General features: G+C 46.0%; 1 protein-coding gene across 2 annotated transcripts in view; it reads left to right on the top strand.

Annotated features, from left to right (window-relative positions):
* LRRC4B (leucine rich repeat containing 4B) overlaps nucleotides 1-22,698 on the top strand; it is a 152,976-nt gene that overhangs the window by 26,334 nt on the left and 103,944 nt on the right. For both annotated transcript variants that reach the window (XM_075848046.1, XM_075848047.1), the window contains exon 3: nucleotides 20,948-21,081. The gene's annotated coding sequence lies outside the window, so the exon portion shown is untranslated. The remainder of the gene's footprint in view (nucleotides 1-20,947; nucleotides 21,082-22,698) is intronic.

Raw genomic sequence — 22,698 nt, 5'->3', positions numbered from 1 at the left:
TATGTGAGGAGTACATCAGGGTATATGTAATATGTGAGGAGTACATCAGGGTATATGTAAAATGTGAGGAGTACATCAGGGTATATGTAATATGTGAGGAGTACATCAGGGTATATGTAAAATGTGAGGAGTACATCAGGGTATATGTAATATGTGAGGAGTACATCAGGATATATGTAATATGTGAGGAGTACATCAGGATATATGTAATATGTGAGGAGTACATCAGGATATATGTAATATGTGAGGAGTACATCAGGGTATATGTAATGTGTGAGGAGTACATCAGGATATATGTAATATGTGAGGAGTACATCAGGATATATGTAATATGTGAGGAGTACATCAGGATATATGTAATATGTGAGGAGTACATCAGGTATATGTAATATGTGAGGAGTACATCAGGATATATGTAATATGTGAGGAGTACATCAGGGTATATGTAATATGTGAGGAGTACATCAGGATATATGTAATATGTGAGGAGTACATCAGGGTATATGTAATATGTGAGGAGTACATCAGGATATATGTAATATGTGAGGAGTACATCAGGATATATGTAATATGTGGAGTACATCAGGATATATGTAATATGTGAGGAGTACATCAGGATATATGTAATATGTGAGGAGTACATCAGGATATATGTAATATGTGAGGAGTACATCAGGGTATATGTAATATGTGAGGATTACATCAGGATATATGTAATATGTGAGGAGTACATCAGGATATATGTAATATGTGAGGAGTACATCAGGGTATATGTAATATGTGAGGAGTACATCAGGATATATGTAATATGTGAGGAGTACATCAGGATATATGTAATATGTGAGGAGTACATCAGGATATATGTAATATGTGAGGAGTACACCAGGATATATGTAATATGTGAGGAGTACATCAGGGTATATGTAATATGTGAGGAGTACATCAGGGTATATGTAACATGTGAGGAGTACATCAGGATATATGTAATATGTGAGGAGTACATCAGGGTATATGTAATATGTGAGGATTACATCAGGATATATGTAATATGTGAGGAGTACATCAGGATATATGTAATATGTGAGGAGTACATCAGGGTATATGTAATATGTGAGGAGTACATCAGGGTATATGTAATATGTGAGGAGTACATCAGGATATATGTAATATGTGAGGAGTACATCAGGATATATGTAATATGTGAGGAGTACATCAGGATATATGTAATATGTGAGGAGTACACCAGGATATATGTAATATGTGAGGAGTACATCAGGGTATATGTAATATGTGAGGAGTACATCAGGGTATATGTAACATGTGAGGAGGACATCAGGATATATGTAATATGTGAGGAGTACATCAGGGTATATGTAATATGTGAGGATTACATCAGGATATATGTAATATGTGAGGAGTACATCAGGATATATGTAATATGTGAGGAGTACATCAGGGTATATGTAATATGTGAGGAGTACATCAGGGTATATGTAATATGTGAGGAGTACATCAGGATATATGTAATATGTGAGGAGTACATCAGGATATATGTAATATGTGAGGAGTACATCAGGATATATGTAATATGTGAGGAGTACACCAGGATATATGTAATATGTGAGGAGTACATCAGGGTATATGTAATATGTGAGGAGTACATCAGGGTATATGTAACATGTGAGGAGTACATCAGGATATATGTAATATGTGAGGAGTACATCAGGGTATATGTAATATGTGAGGAGTACATCAGGGTATATGTAATATGTGAGGAGTACATCAGGATATATGTAATATGTGAGGAGTACATCAGGATATATGTAATATGTGAGGAGTACACCAGGATATATGTAATATGTGAGGAGTACATCAGGATATATGTAATATGTGAGGAGTACATCAGGGTATATGTAATATGTGAGGAGTACATCAGGATATATGTAATATGTGAGGAGTACATCAGGGTATATGTAATATGTGAGGAGTACATCAGGGTATATGTAACATGTGAGGAGTACATCAGGATATATGTAATATGTGAGGAGTACATCAGGGTATATGTAATATGTGAGGAGTACATCAGGATATATGTAATATGTGAGGAGTACATCAGGGTATATGTAATATGTGAGGAGTACATCAGGATATATGTAATATGTGAGGAGCACATCAGGGTATATGTAATATGTGAGGAGTACATCAGGGTATATGTAATGTGTGAGGAGTACATCAGGATATATGTAATATGTGAGGAGTACATCAGGATATATGTAAGCTGTGAGGAGTACATCAGGGTATATGTAATATGTGAGGAGTACATCAGGGTATATGTAATATGTGAGGAGTACATCAGGGTATATGTAATCTGTGAGGAGTACATCAGGGTATATGTAATATGTGAGGAGTACATCAGGGTATATGTAATCTGTGAGGAGTACATCAGGATATATGTAATATGTGAGGAGTACATCAGGGTATATGTAATATGTGAGGAGTACATCAGGGTATATGTAATATGTAAGGAGTACATCAGGGTATATGTAATATGTGAGGAGTACATCAGGATATATGTAATATGTGAGGAGTACATGAGGGTATATGTAATGTGTGAGGAGTACATCAGGGTATATGTAATATGTGAGGAGTACATCAGGATATATGTAATGTGTAAGGAGTACATCAGGGTATATGTAATATGTGAGGAGTACATCAGGGTATATGTAATATGTGAGGAGTACATGAGGGTATATGTAATATGTGAGGAGTACATCAGGGTATATGTAATATGTGAGGAGGACATCAGGGTATATGTAATATGTGAGGAGTACATCAGGGTATATGTAATATGTGAGGAGTACATCAGGATATATGTAATATGTGAGGAGTACATCAGGGTATATGTAATATGTGAGGAGTACATCAGGATATATGTAATATGTGAGGAGTACATCAGGATATATGTAATATGTGAGGAGTACATCAGGGTATATGTAATGTGTGAGGAGTACATCAGGTATATGTAATATGTGAGGAGTACATCAGGATATATGTAATATGTGAGGAGTACATCAGGGTATATGTAATATGTGAGGAGTACATCAGGATATATGTAATATGTGAGGAGTACATCAGGGTATATGTAATATGTGAGGAGTACATCAGGATATATGTAATATGTGAGGAGTACATCAGGATATATGTAATATGTGGAGTACATCAGGATATATGTAATATGTGAGGAGTACATCAGGATATATGTAATATGTGAGGAGTACATCAGGATATATGTAATATGTGAGGAGTACATCAGGGTATATGTAATATGTGAGGATTACATCAGGGTACATGTAATATGTGAGGAGTACATCAGGATATATGTAATATGTGAGGAGTACATCAGGGTATATGTAATATGTGAGGAGTACATCAGGATATATGTAATATGTGAGGAGTACATCAGGATATATGTAATATGTGAGGAGTACATCAGGATATATGTAATATGTGAGGAGTACACCAGGATATATGTAATATGTGAGGAGTACATCAGGGTATATGTAATATGTGAGGAGTACATCAGGATATATGTAATATGTGAGGAGTACATCAGGATATATGTAATATGTGAGGAGTACATCAGGATATATGTAATATGTGAGGAGTACATCAGGATATATGTAATATGTGAGGAGTACATCAGGGTATATGTAATATGTGAGGAGTACATCAGGATATATGTAATATGTGAGGAGTACATCAGGATATATGTAATATGTGAGGAGTACATCAGGATATATGTAATATGTGAGGAGTACACCAGGATATATGTAATATGTGAGGAGTACATCAGGGTATATGTAATATGTGAGGAGTACATCAGGGTATATGTAACATGTGAGGAGTACATCAGGATATATGTAATATGTGAGGAGTACATCAGGGTATATGTAATATGTGAGGAGTACATCAGGATATATGTAATATGTGAGGAGTACATCAGGGTATATGTAATATGTGAGGAGTACATCAGGATATATGTAATGTGTAAGGAGTACATCAGGGTATATGTAATATGTGAGGAGTACATCAGGATATATGTAATATGTGAGGAGTACATGAGGGTATATGTAATGTGTGAGGAGTACATCAGGGTATATGTAATATGTGAGGAGTACATCAGGATATATGTAATGTGTAAGGAGTACATCAGGGTATATGTAATATGTGAGGAGTACATCAGGGTATATGTAATATGTGAGGAGTACATCAGGGTATATGTAATATGTAAGGAGTACATCAGGATATATGTAATATGTGGGGAGTACATCAGGGTATATCTAATATGTGAGGAGTACATCAGGGTATATGTAATATGTGAGGAGTACATCAGAATATATGTAATATGTGAGGAGTACATCAGGATATATGTAATATGTGAGGAGTACATGAGGGTATATGTAATATGTGAGGAGTACATCAGGATATATGTAATGTGTAAGGAGTACATCAGGGTATATGTAATATGTGAGGAGTACATCAGGATATATGTAATATGTGAGGAGTACATGAGGGTATATGTAATATGTAAGGAGTACATCAGGATATATGTAATATGTGAGGAGTACATCAGGGTATATGTAATATGTGAGGAGTACATCAGGGTATATGTAATATGTAAGGAGTACATCAGGGTATATGTAATATGTGGGGAGTACATCAGGGTATATCTAATATGTGAGGAGTACATCAGGGTATATGTAATATGTGAGGAGTACATCAGAATATATGTAATATGTGAGGAGTACATCAGGATATATGTAATATGTGAGGAGTACATGAGGGTATATGTAATATGTGAGGAGTACATCAGGATATATGTAATGTGTAAGGAGTACATCAGGGTATATGTAATATGTGAGGAGTACATCAGGATATATGTAATATGTGAGGAGTACATGAGGGTATATGTAATATGTAAGGAGTACATCAGGATATATGTAATATGTGAGGAGTACATCAGGGTATATGTAATATGTGAGGAGTACATCAGGATATATGTAATATGTGAGGAATACATCAGGATATATGTAATATGTGAGGAATACATCAGGATATATGTAATATGTGAGGAGTACATCAGGGTATATGTAATATGTGTGGAGTACATCAGGGTATATGTAATATGTGAGGAGTACATCAGGGTATATGTAATATGTGAGGAGTACATCAGGGTATATGTAATATGTGAGGAGTACATCAGGGTATATGTAATATGTGAGGAGTACATCAGGATATATGTAATATGTGAGGAGTACATCAGGGTATATGTAATATGTGAGGAGTACATCAGGATATATGTAATATGTGAGGAGTACATCAGGATATATGTAATGTGTGAGGAGTACATCAGGGTATATGTAATGTGTGAGGAGTACATCAGGGTATATGTAATATGTGAGGAGTACATCAGGGTATATGTAATATGTGAGGAGTACATCAGGGTATATGTAATATGTGAGGAGTACATCAGGGTATATGTAATATGTGAGGAGCACATCAGGGTATATGTAATATGTGGGGAGTACATCAGGGTATATCTAATATGTGAGGAGTACATCAGGGTATATGTAATATGTGAGGAGTACATCAGGATATATGTAATATGTGAGGAGTACATCAGGGTATATGTAATATGTGAGGAGTACATCAATATATGTGTAATATGTGAGGAGTACATCAGGGTATATGTAATATGTGAGGAGTACATCAGGGTATATGTAATATGTGAGAAGTACATCAGGGTATATGTAATATGTGAGGAGTACATCAGGATATATGTAATATGTGAGGAGTACATCAGGATATATGTAATATGTGAGTACATCAGGGTATATGTAATATGTAAGGAGTACATCAGGGTATATGTAATATGTGAGGAGTACATCAGGGTATATGTAATATGTGAGGAGTACATCAGGATATATGTAATATGTGTGGAGTACATCAGGATATATGTAATATGTGAGGAGTACATCAGGGTATATGTAATATGTGAGGAGTACATCAGGGTATATGTAATATGTGAGGAGTACATCAGGGTATATGTAATATGTGAGGAGTACATCAGGGTATATCTAATATGTGAGGAGTACATCAGGATATATGTAATATGTGAGGAGTACATCAGGGTATATGTAATATGTGAGGAGTACATCAGGATATATGTAATATGTGAGGAGTACATCAGGGTATATGTAATATGTGAGGAGTACATCAGGGTATATGTAATATGTGGGGAGTACATCAGGGTATATCTAATATGTGAGGAGTACATCAGGATATATGTAATATGTGAGGAGTACATCAGGGTATATGTAATATGTGAGGAGTACATCAGGATATATGTAATATGTGAGGAGTACATCAGGGTATATGTAATATGTGAGGAGTACATCAATATATGTGTAATATGTGAGGAGTACATCAGGGTATATGTAATATGTAAGGAGTACATCAGGATATATGTAATATGTGAGGAGTACATCAGGGTATATGTAATCTGTGAGGACTACATCAGGGTATATGTGTAATATGTGTGGAGTACATCAGGATATATGTAATATGTGAGGAGTACATCAGGATATATGTAATATGTGAGGAGTACATCAGGGTATATGTAATCTGTGAGGAGTACATCAGGGTATATGTAATATGTGAGGAGTACATCAGGATATATGTAATATGTGAGGAGTACATCAGGATATATGTAATCTGTGAGGAGTACATCAGGGTATATGTAATATGTGAGGAGTACATCAGGATATATGTAATATGTGAGGAGTACATCAGGATATATGTAATATGTGAGGAGTACATCAGGGTATATGTAATATGTGAGGAGTACATCAGGGTATATGTAATATGTGAGGAGTACATCAGGATATATGTAATATGTGAGGAGTACATCAGGATATATGTAATATGTGAGGAGTACATCAGGGTATATGTAATCTGTGAGGAGTACATCAGGGTATATGTAATATGTGAGGAGTACATCAGGGTATATGTAATATGTGAGGAGTACATCAGGGTATATGTAATATGTGAGGAGTACATCAGGGTATATGTAATATGTGAGGAGTACATCAGGGTATATGTAATATGTGAGGAGTACATCAGGATATATGTAATATGTGAGGAGTACATCAGGATATATGTAATATGTGAGTACATCAGGGTATATGTAATATGTAAGGAGTACATCAGGGTATATGTAATATGTGAGGAGTACATCAGGGTATATGTAATATGTGTGGAGTACATCAGGGTATATGTAATATGTGAGGAGTACATCAGGATATATGTAATATGTGTGGAGTACATCAGGATATATGTAATATGTGAGTACATCAGGGTATATGTAATATGTAAGGAGTACATCAGGGTATATGTAATATGTGAGGAGTACATGAGGGTATATGTAATATGTGAGGAGTACATCAGGATATATGTAATATGTGAGGAGTACATGAGGGTATATGTAATATGTGAGGGGTACATCAGGATATATGTAATATGTGAGGAGTACATCAGGGTATATGTGATATGTGAGGAGTACATCAGGATATATGTAATATGTGAGGAGTACATCAGGGTATATGTAATATGTGAGGAGTACATCAGGATATATGTAATATGTGAGTACATCAGGGTATATGTAATATGTAAGGAGTACATCAGGGTATATGTAATATGTGAGGAGTACATCAGGGTATATGTAATATGTGAGGAGTACATCAGGATATGTGTAAGATGTGAGGAGTACATCAGGATATATGTAATATGTGAGGAGTACATCAGGATATATGTAATATGTGAGGAGTACATCAGGATATATGTAATATGTGAGGAGTACATCAGGGTATATGTAATATGTGAGGAGTACATCAGGATATATGTAATATGTGAGGAGTACATCAGGATATATGTAATATGTGAGTACATCAGGGTATATGTAATATGTAAGGAGAACATCAGGGTATATGTAATATGTGAGGAGTACATCAGGGTATATGTAATATGTGAGGAGTACATCAGGATATATGTAATATGTGAGGAGTACATGAGGGTATATGTAATATGTGAGGAGTACATCAGGGTATATGTGAGGAGTACATCAGGATATATGTAATGTGTAAGGAGTACATGAGGGTATATGTAATATGTGAGGAGTACATCAGGATATATATAATATGTGAGGAGTACATCAGGATATATGTAATATGTGAGGAGTACATGAGGGTATATGTAATATGTGAGGAGTACATCAGGATATATGTAATATGTGAGGAGTACATCAGGATATATGTAATATGTGAGGAGTACATCAGGGTATATGTAACATGTGAGGAGTACATCAGGATATATGTAATATGTGAGGAGTACATCAGGGTATATGTAATATGTGAGGAGTACATCAGGGTATATGTAATATGTGAGGAGTACATCAGGATATATGTAATATGTGAGGAGTACATCAGGATATATGTAATATGTGAGGAGTACATCAGGGTATATGTAATATGTGAGGAGTACATCAGGATATATGTAATATGTGAGGAGTACATCAGGGTATATGTAATATGTGAGGAGTACATCAGGGTATATGTAATATGTGAGGAGTACATCAGGGTATATGTAATATGTGAGGAGTACATCAGGGTATATGTAATATGTGAGGAGTACATCAGGGTATATGTAATATGTGAGGAGTACATCAGGGTATATGTAATATGTGAGGAGTACATCAGGGTATATGTAATATGTGAGGAGTACATCAGGATTTATGTAATATGTGAGGAGCACATCAGGGTATATGTAATATGTGAGGAGCACATCAGGATACATGTAATATGTGAGGAGTACATCAGGATTTATGTAATATGTGAGGAGCACATCAGGATACATGTAATATGTGAGGAGTACATCAGGATTTATGTAATATGTGAGGAGCACATCAGGATATATGTAATATGTGAGGAGTACATCAGGATATATGTAATATGTGAGGAGTACATCAGGGTATATGTAATATGTGAGGAGCACATCAGGATATATGTAATATGTGAGGAGTACATCAGGGTATATGTAATATGTGAGGAGTACATCAGGATATATGTAATATGTGAGGAGTACATCAGGATACATGTAATATGTGAGGAGTACATCAGGATTTATGTAATATGTGAGGAGTACATCAGGGTATATGTAATATGTGAGGAGTACATCAGGGTATATGTAATATGTGAGGAGTACATCAGGATATATGTAATATGTGAGGAGTACATCAGGGTATATGTAATATGTGAGGAGTACATCAGGATATATGTAATATGTGAGGAGTACATCAGGATACATGTAATATGTGAGGAGTACATCAGGATTTATGTAATATGTGAGGAGTACATCAGGGTATATGTAATATGTGAGGAGTACATCAGGGTATATGTAATATGTGAGGAGTACATCAGGATATATGTAATATGTGAGGAGTACATCAGGGTATATGTAATATGTGAGGAGTACATCAGGATTTATGTAATATGTGAGGAGTACATCAGGATATATGTAATATGTGAGGAGTACATCAGGATACATGTAATATGTGAGGAGTACATCAGGATTTATGTAATATGTGAGGAGTACATCAGGGTATATGTAATATGTGAGGAGTACATCAGGGTATATGTAATATGTGAGGAGTACATCAGGATATATGTAATATGTGAGGAGTACATCAGGGTATATGTAATATGTGAGGAGTACATCAGGATACATGTAATATGTGAGGAGTACATCAGGATTTATGTAATATGTGAGGAGCACATCAGGGTATATGTAATGTCTCCAGGACCCTCCACCATCTTCACTGCTGGCTGCAGACCCTCATTTTTGTACCACTCTCCAGGACCCCCCAGCATCTTCACTGCTGCCTGCAGACCCTCATTTTTGTACCGCTCCCCAGGACCCTCCACCATCTTGACTGCTGCCTGCAGACCCTTATTATTGTACTGCTCTCCCGGACCCTCCACGTCTTCACTGCTACCTGCAGATCCTCATTATTGTCCCGCTCTCCAGGACCCTCCACCATCTTGACTGCTGCCTGCAGACCCTTATTATTGTACTGCTCTCCCGGACCCTCCACGTCTTCACTGCTGCCTGCAGACCCTCATTATTGTACCCCTCTCCAGGAACCTCCACCATCTTGACTGCTGCCTGCAGACCCTCATTATTGTACTGCTCTCCCGGACGCTCCACGTCTTCACTGCTGCCTGCAGACCCTCATTATTGTACTGCTCTCCAGGACCCTCCCCCGTGCTTCACTGCTCCCTGCAGACCCTCATTATTGTCCCACTCTCCAGGACCCTCCACCATCTTCACTGCTGTCTGCAGACACCCATTATTGTACTGCTCTCCAGGACCCTCCACCATGCTTCACTGCTGCCTGCAGACCCTCATTATTGTACCGCTCTCCAGGACCCTCCACCAACTTCACTGCTGCCTGCAGACCCTCATTATTGTACTGCTCTCCAGGACACTCCATGCTTCACTGCTGCCTGCAGACCCTCATTATTGTACTGCTCTCCAGGACACTCTATGCTTCACTGCTGCCTGCAGACCCTCATTATTGTCCCGCTCTCCAGGACCCTCCACCATCTTCACTGCTGCCTGCAGACACCCATTATTGTAGCGCTCTCCAGGTCTCTCCACCATGCTTCACTGCTCCCTGCAGACCCTCATTATTGTCCCGCTCTCCAGGACCCTCCACCATCTTCACTGCTGCCTGCAGACCCTCATTATTGTACCGCTCTCAAGGACCCTCTACCATCTTCACTGCTGCCTGCAGACCCTCATTATTGTACTGCTCTCCAGGACACTCCATGCTTCACTGCTGCCTGCAGACCCTCATTATTGTACTGCTCTCCAGGACCCTCCACCATCTTCACTGCTGCCTGCAGACCCTCATTATTGTCCCGCTCTCCAGGACCCTCCACCATCTTCACTGCTGCCTGCAGACCCTCATTATTGTACCGCTCTCAAGGACCCTCTACCATGCTATAATCCTACAAAATCTATAACTTTGTGCAAGTGATCTAGAAGAATTGATGCTGAAGGCAAAGTCGGTCACACCAAATATTGATCTGATTTAGATTTCTCTTCTGTTCATTCACTTTGTATTTTAATTGATAAAAAAAACCTATTAACAGTTCTATTTTTGAAAGCATTCTTACTTTCCAGAACTGTCTAAAACTTGTGCACAATACTGTACATCACTATAATTCAACTTTTTCTACGCCAGGGTCTGTGTGGAGTAAAGAGGCTACTTTTTTTTTCTCAATTTCTTCTTTTCTTTGCAGCTTCTTAAAAAGTTGCATTTGAGTAATAAACCACACCCACTGTTCACTTTTACAAATTGACAGGCGTGGCGCAAATTGGTAACTGCTTTAAAGGGAACCTGTCACCTGTATTTCAACTATTGAACTCTACTCGCCCCTCGCCAGCCGCTGCTGTCAAAAGTTTATTGCCTTTATCCTCGCTCCTAAACTCCTCCTCCGTCCGGAAATAACAATCTGCAAACATTTTGCGCCTTTTATGGGAATAATCCGGCAGTCTCGTTCGTCGTTCTGCCCGCCCACCGCTGAAAACGGAACCGCCCTGAATGGCAAAATCTTGTCTGAGACGGGGAGCATGCGCCCGTCATGTATAGTCCGATACCTTTCTCTACTTCATCTGGGCCTCAAATCTAGTTACTGCGCATTCGCCTGCTATGGTGTCCCGTTATGCGCTCGCACCAGAACAGAACATCGTTACACAAGGAAGTTTGCATCAATCAGAAGTAAGGAGGCGGAGCTAACTCGGAAAGACTTGGGGAATGAAGAGCTGATTCTTTTCTGCTCATTAGCATACGGCGCGGGAACACAAAAAAACTGAAAACTAAAGCTACAGAGCGACTAAGAAGATAATTACAGGTTCAATAGAAATGATATTTCACCCACTACCACCAGGTAGCGCTGCTTTAATAGGTGAAATGCTGGTGACCGGTTCCCTGATTATAAATCTGCAATACTTTCGCATATTGGAGTAATTCTGACATCGTTTTTCCTCACATCCCAGTTCCCTGCTGTCTCCGCCTGTGTCCCCTGCTGTCTCCGCCTGTGTCCCCTGCTGTCCCCGCCTGTGTCCCCTGCTATCTCCGCCTGTGTCCTCTGCTGTCTCTGTCTGTGTCCCCTGCTGTCTCCGCCTGTGTCCCCTGCTGTCTCCGCCTGTGTCCCCTGCTGTCCCCGCCTGTGTCTCCTGCTGTCTCCGCCTGTGTCCTCTGCTGTCCCCGCCTGTGTCCTCTGCTGTCTCTGCCTGTGTCCCCTGCTGTCTCCGCCTGTGTCCTCTGCTGTCTCTGCCTGTGTCCTCTGCTGTCTCTGCCTGTGTCCTCTGCTGTCCTCACCTGTGTCCCCTGCTGTCCCCACCTGTGTCCTCTGCTGTCCCCGCCTGTGTCCTCTGCTGTCCCCGCCTGTGTCCTCTGCTGTCCCCGCCTGTGTCCTCTGCTGTTTCCGCCTGTGTCCTCTCCTGTCCCCGCCTGTCTCCGACTGTGTCCTCTGCTGTTTCCGCCTGTGTCGTCTGCTGTCCCTGCCTGTGTCCTCTGCTGTCCCCGCCTGTGTCCTCTGCTGTCTCCGCCTGTGTACTCTGCTGTCTCCGCCTGTGTACTCTGCTGTCTCCGCCTGTGTCCCCTGCTGTCTCCGCCTGTGTCCCCTGCTGTCTCCGTCTGTGTCCCCTGCTGTCTCCGCCTGTGTCCCCTGCTGTCTCCGCCTGTGTCCCCTGCTTTCTCCGCCTGTGTCCCCTGCTGTCTCCGCCTGTGTCCTCTGCTTTCCACCCTGTGTCCTTTGCTGTCCCCGCCTGTGTCCCCTGCTGTCTCCGCCTGTGTCCCCTGCTGTCTCCGCCTGTATCCTCTGCTGTCTCCACCTGTGCCCTCCTCTGCCTCAGCCTGTGTCCCCTGCTCTCTCCGCCTGTGTCCTCTGCTGTCTCCGCCTGTGTCCTCTGTTGTCTCCGCCTGTGCCCTCTGCTGTCTCTGCCACTGTACCACTGCACACCCCTCATTGAGCCTGAGCCATGCTCATCTGATCCTGCTGCTTGTTCCGTGCATGATCTCCTGACACTCGTCCTGTCCATAGATGACATTCTGCTGCTGACTTTTCTAGGGGTCATGACTACAAGTTGATGCAGGTGCGGTGCTGCCTGCCACCGCCCAGAAGTCTCCCCCAGCCTCAGATGACAGGGCTTGCTGGCACCTCTAGTTCCACACACTAACAGTAAGGAGACCTGTAACAGAACACAAGCTGAAGGGACACAACACAAGCAACAACACACAATGATAAGTCACTCACGATGTGTTTGGGTGAGGGATGTGCATGAGGTAGGAGACCGTGGAACGATTTTCAGGGTTCACCCCAAGTCCGTTTCATCTTGACGGGCTCAGGGTCTTTTTTTTCCCTCCATAGGATGCTGGAGCGGCGGCGCCATCCTCAAAGACCCACAGAAATACTGTTTCATTTGCCGTATCTAGAATCTCCATTGCAGCCACATCCAGCTTCTTGTTTGCTGAGGGGGCTGTGATTCGCTGTTAGTCTGTCCCTATTTTTTTCGGCAGGTTTCTACGGCACAGACACTCTCCTGTAGACATACGGGAAGGTGTCCATCGGCCATAGAAATTAATGGGCCCGTAATTACTGGCGATTTTACAGTCGTGTCCATGGGGCCTCAATATATGGTTTATGCACGTGGCAAACTTCTACTACGCTACCAAAATCTATTCTTTTTTGAGAGCACACACATACTCTGTATAAAAATACAACCTAATCGTTTTATAGCCACCGCCAACATGTAAATATTCACCAAACAATTTTTATCAGCAAAAATTTAATTAAACTGCGAAAATCGTGGCAAAAAAACACAAATTGATCGCAAAGTGTGAACACAATCTAACCCCAATAATTGCAATTTTCTAAACTTAATGTCATCTAGTTGGAAACAATCATTTATTGCGACCCTCAGTGGATATAAATGTATTTTCTGACTGCCGAACGTCTTTTCCATTCATCGCAAATACAGTAGAAACTCCTCTTTAGTGATCATCGTTTTCGCTTCGACTGTAGCGTGTTATTAGGTGTTGCTAAAGAAGCAGTCAGACCGTCTTACGCTGAGCATCAGGTACGGACAGGATAGGGACAGTGTGAAATTTAGAAACAATATTGATCTTTTTGACCAGCAGGTTTGTGGACCCACTGGGCTACGCCACTGGTTTTACTTAGGAGCACGTCTGAGGGCATTGTCTAAGCAGCATTCCCGCTCTTCACCCTTTATCCCCTATACAGGGATCTGATCTTCACTGCAGGAAGACTGCCCGGTCGCTACGTCTTCAGGTGGTCCTGGTGGAGTAGCTGCTGGTCGGAGAGATGCGGGACAGGCACAGGCAAATGGTACCTTGATGGATGGAAACATCAGGCTTGACCCCAATGATAGGAGGCTGATAGTGGATCGCTGGACACTGGTGGATAGCAGATGACTGGACACAGGCAGACAGCAAATAACTGGATACTGGCAGACAACAGGTAGCAATAGCGGACTGGATACAGGCTGATAACAGGCGGGCAACAGTGGACTGGAGATTGGCTGACAACAGATAGTGATAGCAAACTGAAATTAAATGCATGCAGGTACATTCACTGGATACAAGAGGGTTGTTCCAATTTTGGTCTGGCACCAGGTGGTTAGTGAAGGTGCCTTAAATAGTCCTGGGACCAACCGGAATTGGTTGAGTGCAACTGTCCGTAAATTTATGGACAGTCTGCAAAAATTGGTGTTTTTTTCTGCCGTCCGTAGCGCCGTCCGGGGTTTTTCATCATTCTCCTGGAACTTTGCACTGCGCATGCCCCAAAATGTACAGTGCAGTGCACAGGAATAGTAGGGCGAGGCCGGGCATATTTTCATATTCCGCATGACTTCTGCGGAATCTGAAAATATGCAGGCCGCAGCCAAGTGAGGTTGATGCCGGGAGTGGACCAATCCAGTCGCCTGACTTGTCACCTAACCTCACGTCAGTGACATGAGGTCAGATGACTGGACTGGTCCACTCCCGGGCCATCACCGACCCCAGTCAGAAGTGGAGCTGCGCCACATGACCTCCTCAGCTCCTCCTGACTGGATTGATCCACTCCCGGTGAGTCACGTCAGGCAGAGTGGTAGCGATAGGGTACCACTACCGCTCTCCGCTCTGTTTGCAGTGTGGCGCTAAGTACAAGGGGATGGCACTATGGCACTATCAACAAAGGGGGCTTTGTGGTGCTATTTTCAAGGGGGCTGTGTGGTGCTATTTACAAGGGGGGGGGGGCTGTGTTGCGCCTTCTACAAGGGGGACTGTGTGGCGCTATCTACAAGGGGGGCTGTGTGGCGCTATCTAAAAAGGGGGCTGTGTGGCGCTGTCTACAAGGGAGGCTGTGTGGCGCTGTCTACAAGGGAGGCTGTGTGGCGCTGTCTACAAGGGGGGCTGTGTGGCGCTGTCTACAAGGGGGACTGTGTGGCGCTATCTACAAGGGGGGCTGTGTGGCGCTATCTAAAAAGGGGGCTGTGTGGCGCTGTCTACAAGGGAGGCTGTGTGGCGCTGTCTACAAGGGAGGCTGTGTGGCGCTGTCTACAAGGGGGGCTGTGTGGCGCTGTCTACAAGGGAGGCTGTGTGGCGCTGTCTACAAGGGGGGCTGTGTGGCGCTGTCTACAAGGGGGGCTGTGTGACGCTATCTACAAGGGGGGCTGTGTGGTGCTGTCTACAAGGGGGGCTGTGTGGTGCTATTTACAAGGGGGGGGCTGTGTTGCGCTTTCTACAAGGGGACTGTGTGGCGCTATCTACAAGGGGGGCTGTGTGGCGCTGTCTACAAGGGTGGCTGTGTGACGCTATCTACAAGGGGGACTGTGTGGCGCTGTCTACAAGGGGGGCTGTGTGGCACTATCTACAAGGGGGGCTGTGTGGCGCTGTCTACAACGGGGGCTGTGTGGCGCTATTTACAAGGGGGGCTGTGTGGCGCTATCTACAAGGGGGGCTGTGTGGCGCTATTTACAAGGGGGGGGCTGTGTTGCGCTTTCTACAAGGGGGACTGCGTGGCGCTATCTACAATGGGGACTGTGTGGCGCTGTCTACAAGGGTGGCTGTGTGGCGCTGTCTACAAGGGGGACTGTGTGGCGCTATCTACAAGGGGGGCTGTGTGGCGCTGTCTACAAGGGTGGCTGTGTGGCACTGTCTACAAGGGGGGCTGTGTGGCGCTGTCTACAAGGGGGGCTGTGTGGCGCTATCTACAACGGGGGCTGTGTGGCGCTATTTACAAGGGGGGGCTGTGTTGCGCTTTATACAAGGGGGACTGTGTGGCGCTGTCTACAAGGGGGGCTGTGTGGCGCTGTCTACAAGGGTGGCTGTGTGGCGCTGTCTACAAGGGGGGCTGTGTGACGCTATCTACAAGGGGGGCTGTGTGGCGCTGTCTACAAGGGGGGCTGTGTGGCGCTGTCTACAAGGGGGGCTGTGTGGCGCTGTCTACAAGGGGGGCTGTGTGGCGCTGTCTACAAGGGGGGCTGTGTGGCGCTATTTACAAGGGGGACTGTGTGGCGCTATCTACAAGGTGGGCTGTGTGGCGCTGTCTACAAGGGGGACTGTGTGGCGCTATCTACAAGGTGGGCTGTGTGGCGCTGTCTACAAGGGTGGCTGTGTGACGCTATCTACAAGGGGGGCTGTGTGGCGCTGTCTACAAGGGGGGCTGTGTGGCGCTATCTACAAGGGGGGCTGTGTGACGCTATCTACAAGGGGGGCTGTGTGGCGCTATTTACAAGGGGGGGGCTGTGTTGCGCTTTCTACAAGGGGGACTGTGTGGCGCTATCTACAAGGGGGCTGTGTGGCGCTGTCTACAAGGGTGGCTGTGTGACGCTATCTACAAGGGGGGCTGTGTGGCGCTGTCTACAAGGGGGGCTGTGTGGCGCTATCTACAAGGGGGGCTGTGTGGCGCTATTTACAAGGGGGGGCTGTGTTGCGCTTTCTACAAGGGGGACTGCGTGGCGCTATCTACAAGGGGGACTGTGTTGCGCTGTCTACAAGGGTGGCTGTGTGGCGCTGTCTACAAGGGGGGCTGTGTGGAGCTATCTACAGGGGGGCTGTGTGGCGCTGTCTACAAGGGGGGCTGTGTGGCGCTGTCTACAAGGGGGGCTGTGTGGCGCTGTCTACAAGGGGGGCTGTGTGGCGCTATTTACAAGGGGGGGGCTGTGTTGCGCTTTATACAAGGGGGACTGTGTGGCGCTATCTACAAGGGGGGCTGTGTGGCGCTGTCTACAAGGGGGGCTGTGTGGCACTGTCTACAAGGGGGGCTGTGTGGCGCTGTCTACAAGGGGGGCTGTGTGACGCTATCTACAAGGGGGGCTGTGTGGCGCTGTCTACAAGGGGGGCTGTGTGACGCTATCTACAAGGGGGGCTGTGTGGCACTGTCTACAAGGGGGGCTGTGTGGCGCTATCTACAAGGGGGGCTGTGTGGCGCTATTTACAAGGGGGGGGGCTGTGTTGCGCTTTATACAAGGGGGACTGTGTGGCGCTATCTACAAGGGGGGCTGTGTGGCGCTGTCTACAAGGGTGTCTGTGTGACGCTATCTACAAGGGGGGCTGTGTGGCGCTGTCTACAAGGGGGGCTGTGTGGCGCTATTTACAAGGGGGGGCTGTGTTGCGCTTTCTACAAGGGGGACTGTGTGGCGCTATCTACAAGGGAGGCTGTGTGGCGCTGTCTACAAGGGGGGCTGTGTGGCGCTGTCTACAAGGGGGGCTGTGTGACGCTATCTACAAGGGGGGCTGTGTGGCGCTGTCTACAAGGGGGGCTGTGTGGCGCTGTCTACAAGGGGGGCTGTGTGGCGCTATCTACAAGGGGGGCTGTGTGACGCTATCTACAAGGGGGGCTGTGTGGCGCTGTCTACAAGGGGGGCTGTGTGGCGCTATCTACAAGGTGGGCTGTGTTGCGCTTTCTACAAGGGGGGCTGATTGGCGCTGTCTACAAGGGGGGCTGTGTGGCGCTGTCTACAAGGGTGGCTGTGTGACGCTATCTACAAGGGGGGCTGTGTGGCGCTGTCTACAAGGGGGGCTGTGTGACGCTATCTACAAGGGGGGCTGTGTGGCGCTGTCTACAAGGGGGGCTGTGTTGCGCTATCAACAAAGGGGGCTTTGTGGCACTATTTTCAAGGGGGCTGTGTGGTGCTATTTACAAGGGGGGGGCTGTGTTGCGCTTTCTACAAGGGGGGCTGTGTGGCGCTGTCTACAAGGGGGGCTGTGTGGCACTGTCTACAAGGGGGGCTGTGTGGCGCTGACTACAAGGGTGGCTGTGTGACGCTATCTACAAGGGGGGCTGTGTGGCGCTATCTACAAGGTGGGCTGTGTTGCGCTTTCTACAAGGGGGGCTGATTGGCGCTGTCTACAAGGGGGGCTGTGTGGCGCTATCTACAAGGGGGGCTGTGTGACGCTATCTACAAGGGGGGCTGTGTGGCGCTGTCTACAACGGGGGCTGTGTGGCGCTATCTACAAGGGGGGCTGTGTGGCGCTATTTACAAGGGGGGGGCTGTGTTGCGCTTTCTACAAGGGGGACTGTGTGGCGCTGTCTACAAGGGTGGCTGTGTGGCGCTGTCTACAAGGGTGGCTGTGTGACGCTATCTACAAGGGGGGCTGTGTGGCGCTGTCTACAAGGGGGGCTGTGTGGCGCTGTCTACAAGGGTGGCTGTGTGACGCTATCTACAAGGGGGGCTGTGTGGCGCTGTCTACAAGGGGGGCTGTGTGGCGCTATCTACAAGGAGGGCTGTGTGGCGCTATTTACAAGGGGGGGGCTGTGTTGCACTTTCTACAAGGGGGACTGCGTGGCGCTATCTACAAGGGGGACTGTGTTGCGCTATCTACAAGGGGGGCTGTGTTGCGCTTTCTACAAGGGGGGCTGATTGGCGCTGTCTACAAGGGGGGCTGTGTGGCGCTGTCTACAAGGGTGGCTGTGTGACGCTATCTACAAGGGGGGCTGTGTGGCGCTGTCTACAAGGGGGGCTGTGTGACGCTATCTACAAGGGGGGCTGTGTGGCGCTGTCTACAAGGGAGGCTGTGTGGCGCTGTCTACAAGGGGGGCTGTGTGGCACTGTCTACAAGGGGGGCTGTGTGGCGCTATCTACAAGGTGGGCTGTGTTGCGCTTTCTACAAGGGGGGCTGATTGGCGCTGTCTACAAGGGGGGCTGTGTGGCGCTATCTACAAGGTGGGCTGTGTTGCGCTTTCTACAAGGGGGGCTGATTGGCGCTGTCTACAAGGTGGGCTGTGTGGCACTGTCTACAAGGGGGGCTGTGTGGCGCTGTCTACAAGGGGGGCTGTGTGGCGCTATTTTCAAGGGGGCTGTGTGGTGCTATTTACAAGGGGGGGGCTGTGTTGCGCCTTCTACAAGGGGGACTGTGTGGCGCTGTCTACAAGGGGGGCTGTGTGGCGCTGTCTACAAGGGAGGCTGTGTGGAGCTATCTACAAGGGGGGCTGTGTGGCGCTGTCTACAAGGGGGACTGTGTGGCGCTATCTACAAGGGGGGCTGTGTGACGCTATCTACAAGGGGGGCTGTGTGGCACTGTCTACAAGGGGGGCTGTGTGGCGCTGTCTACAAGGGGGGCTGTGTGGCGCTATTTTCAAGGGGGCTGTGTGGTGCTATTTACAAGGGGGGGGCTGTGTTGCGCCTTCTACAAGGGGGACTGTGTGGCGCTGTCTACAAGGGGGGCTGTGTGGCGCTGTCTACAAGGGGGGCTGTGTGGAGCTATCTACAAGGGGGGCTGTGTGGCGCTGTCTACAAGGGGGACTGTGTGGCGCTATCTACAAGGGGGGCTGTGTGGCGCTGTCTACAAGGGGGGCTGTGTGGAGCTATCTACAAGGGGGGCTGTGTGGCGCTGTCTACAAGGGGGACTGTGTGGCGCTGTCTACAAGGGGGACTGTGTGGCGCTGTCTACAAGGGGGGCTGTGTGGAGCTATCTACAAGGGAGGCTGTGTTGCGCTTTCTACAAGGGGGGCTGTGTGGCGCTGTCTACAAGGGGGGCTGTGTGGAGCTATCTACAAGGGAGGCTGTGTGGCGCTGTCTACAAGGGGGGCTGTGTGACGCTATCTACAAGGGGGCTGGTGGCGCTGTCTACAAGGGGGGCTGTGTGATGCTGTCTACAAGGGGGCTGTGTGGCGCTGTCTACAAGGGGGATGTGTGGCGCTGTCTACAAGGGGGCTGTGTGGCGCCATCTACAAGGGGGGCTTTGTGGCACTATCTACAAGGGGGAGCTGTGTGTGGTGCCATCTACAAGGGGGGCTGTGTGGCGCTGTCTACAAGGGGGGCTGTGTGGCACTGTCTACAAGGGGGGCTGTGTGGCGCTGACTAGAAGGGTGGCTGTGTGACGCTATCTACAAGGGGGGCTGTGTGGCGCTATCTACAAGGTGGGCTGTGTTGCGCTTTCTACAAGGGGGGCTGATTGGCGCTGTCTACAAGGGGGGCTGTGTGGCGCTGTCTACAAGGGTGGCTGTGTGACGCTATCTACAAGGGGGGCTGTGTGGCGCTGTCTACAAGGGGGGCTGTGTGGCGCTGTCTACAAGGGGGGCTGTGTGGCTCTACTCACAAGGGGGGGCTGTGTGGCGCTATTTACAGTGGGGGCTGTGTAGTGCTATCTACTGGTGGCATGGTTACTGACGAGGCACTTTTATTGTGTCGAGCACTCAGGGATCATAATTACCATCTGGGGCACTGTGGATTATGAGATTGTTTAGAGGATGGGGTATAGGTGTGGAGGGGGCTGGAAAAGCAAGAAACTAACCTGTCTGTGTGTCACATTCTACAGATACGAGTCGTGGCTGGAATAAGTCGTCACATCGGTCTGGGCCGGATGGAGAAAACAAAGGAAAGTGAACGACTCTAATCAGAGAAAACATCACCGGAGTCAGCGGGGGAAAGCTACAAGCGGAGCTGTGATTGGTGAGTCACTCCTAGTACATTGCACATGCAATGATTTTGTAATATGTCCGTAAAAATTTTGGTCTGTCCGTGATTTTTCACTGCGTTGTCCAGAAATTTTTGAGTTAGAGGTTGGCAACCCTGGATGAGTGACTTTTGCATTTTGCTCGCTGGCCCTCTAAGAGGCGGCCGGAGCATGTGCATGTGCACCAGGGACAGTTTGGCCGTAAGTGGAGGACCACAGAAGACACCGGTGGCCTGGACGAGGGACAGGCCACCAGGACAGGTACCAGACCTGGCAGTGGGGACCTCCAGCATGAGCGGGACCCCCAGCCGGTGTTACAATGTTTGTGTGCGGTGCAAGTGCAAGTGCAATAAAAACACTGGTAAACGTCCGGGTCAAGGAGTCAATAAGCGCCCTAATTAGGTGCATAGCGGTGATTAGATGAGCTACTCTTCATCTTCTCACTCCTTTTCTGAAGAAGAAAAAAAAAACATATGTGACAATCCGAGAATAACTATGCTCTATGATTAATAAGTGGCGTGTTACCATCCCGGGGATCATCTACAGCCATACAGGGCCAGGAGAACGTTGACCGCTTCTTTTCCTGTCCATGTAGACTGTCCGCACGTCCCCTGCTGGCTCCCCTCATGCCCTCTACACAGGCTGATGAGAAAGCTGCAAATATGTCCAGCTCTCAATTTTGCCAGCTTAAACCCAGGCTGGGTCGCTGCTAGAGCTGCAACCCAGGTCTTATTTTAAAGGCAAGAAAAGTTTTAAAACAAGACTTATATAGCTGTGACCTAGCCTGAGTTCGAGCCGTTAGTATGGAGGACAAATTAGATAAGTCATTAGCTACTAAAGTGACTTAGTGCCAGGACGTATCAGATACATCCTTGCAGGGAATGGGTTAATTGGAACAGTTGAGTCTCTGAAGGGGCAGCAAGATAATACAGGCTCTGAGCTCTTCACTTTAGAACCTAGGCAAGAGGGTAAGGGGCTCCTTTTCAAATACCAAAACCTACAATAGACCATAAGGAATACAAATGCCCATGAGAATATTTGAAAAAATATCATAGCAAATTTAATAGCAAAATGCATGACGATAATACATGACGATAATACAGTCAGATAAAATATTGGAGAAAAAGGAAGGCGTAAGACGACAAACCGTATCCACAAACTATGTGCTCATACAGACAAGGTATAGTATAGAATAGCCACACACGATGTCAAAACAATGTGACCATATAAATGCCAATATGACCTATAAAGAGCCTAAAGAATGTCAGCGGGTGATAATGGGTTAACTAACCATATGCGGTATAAATATTCTAATGGGAGAACATGGTATGTAAAGGCTCCCGAAGAAAATACCCAATAGGATATCCGCTGACCAACCCTACAAATGTCCTATACAGTCAAAAAGAAGGCCAGATTAAATAGGAAAACCAAGGACATTCCCCGGGACATTGTATACGTGACGGCAAGGAGGAATGACACCGCTTTACTTCCCTGACACACTGAACAGATCGGTGCTTGTAACCAGATTTATCAACAGATTTTCAGTAAACCTGGTTTTGATTAGGAAGTCGTTATTGATTTATCAGATCGCTGTTGTGTTTCCACTGAGATGA

The sequence above is a fragment of the Rhinoderma darwinii genome, unplaced genomic scaffold (assembly GCF_050947455.1).
Source record: "Rhinoderma darwinii isolate aRhiDar2 unplaced genomic scaffold, aRhiDar2.hap1 Scaffold_1586, whole genome shotgun sequence".
In the NCBI taxonomy this organism is placed as follows: Eukaryota; Metazoa; Chordata; class Amphibia; order Anura; family Rhinodermatidae; genus Rhinoderma; species Rhinoderma darwinii.
Note: the sequence above shows the minus strand (reverse complement) of the source record. Positions and strands in the feature narration are given on the sequence as shown.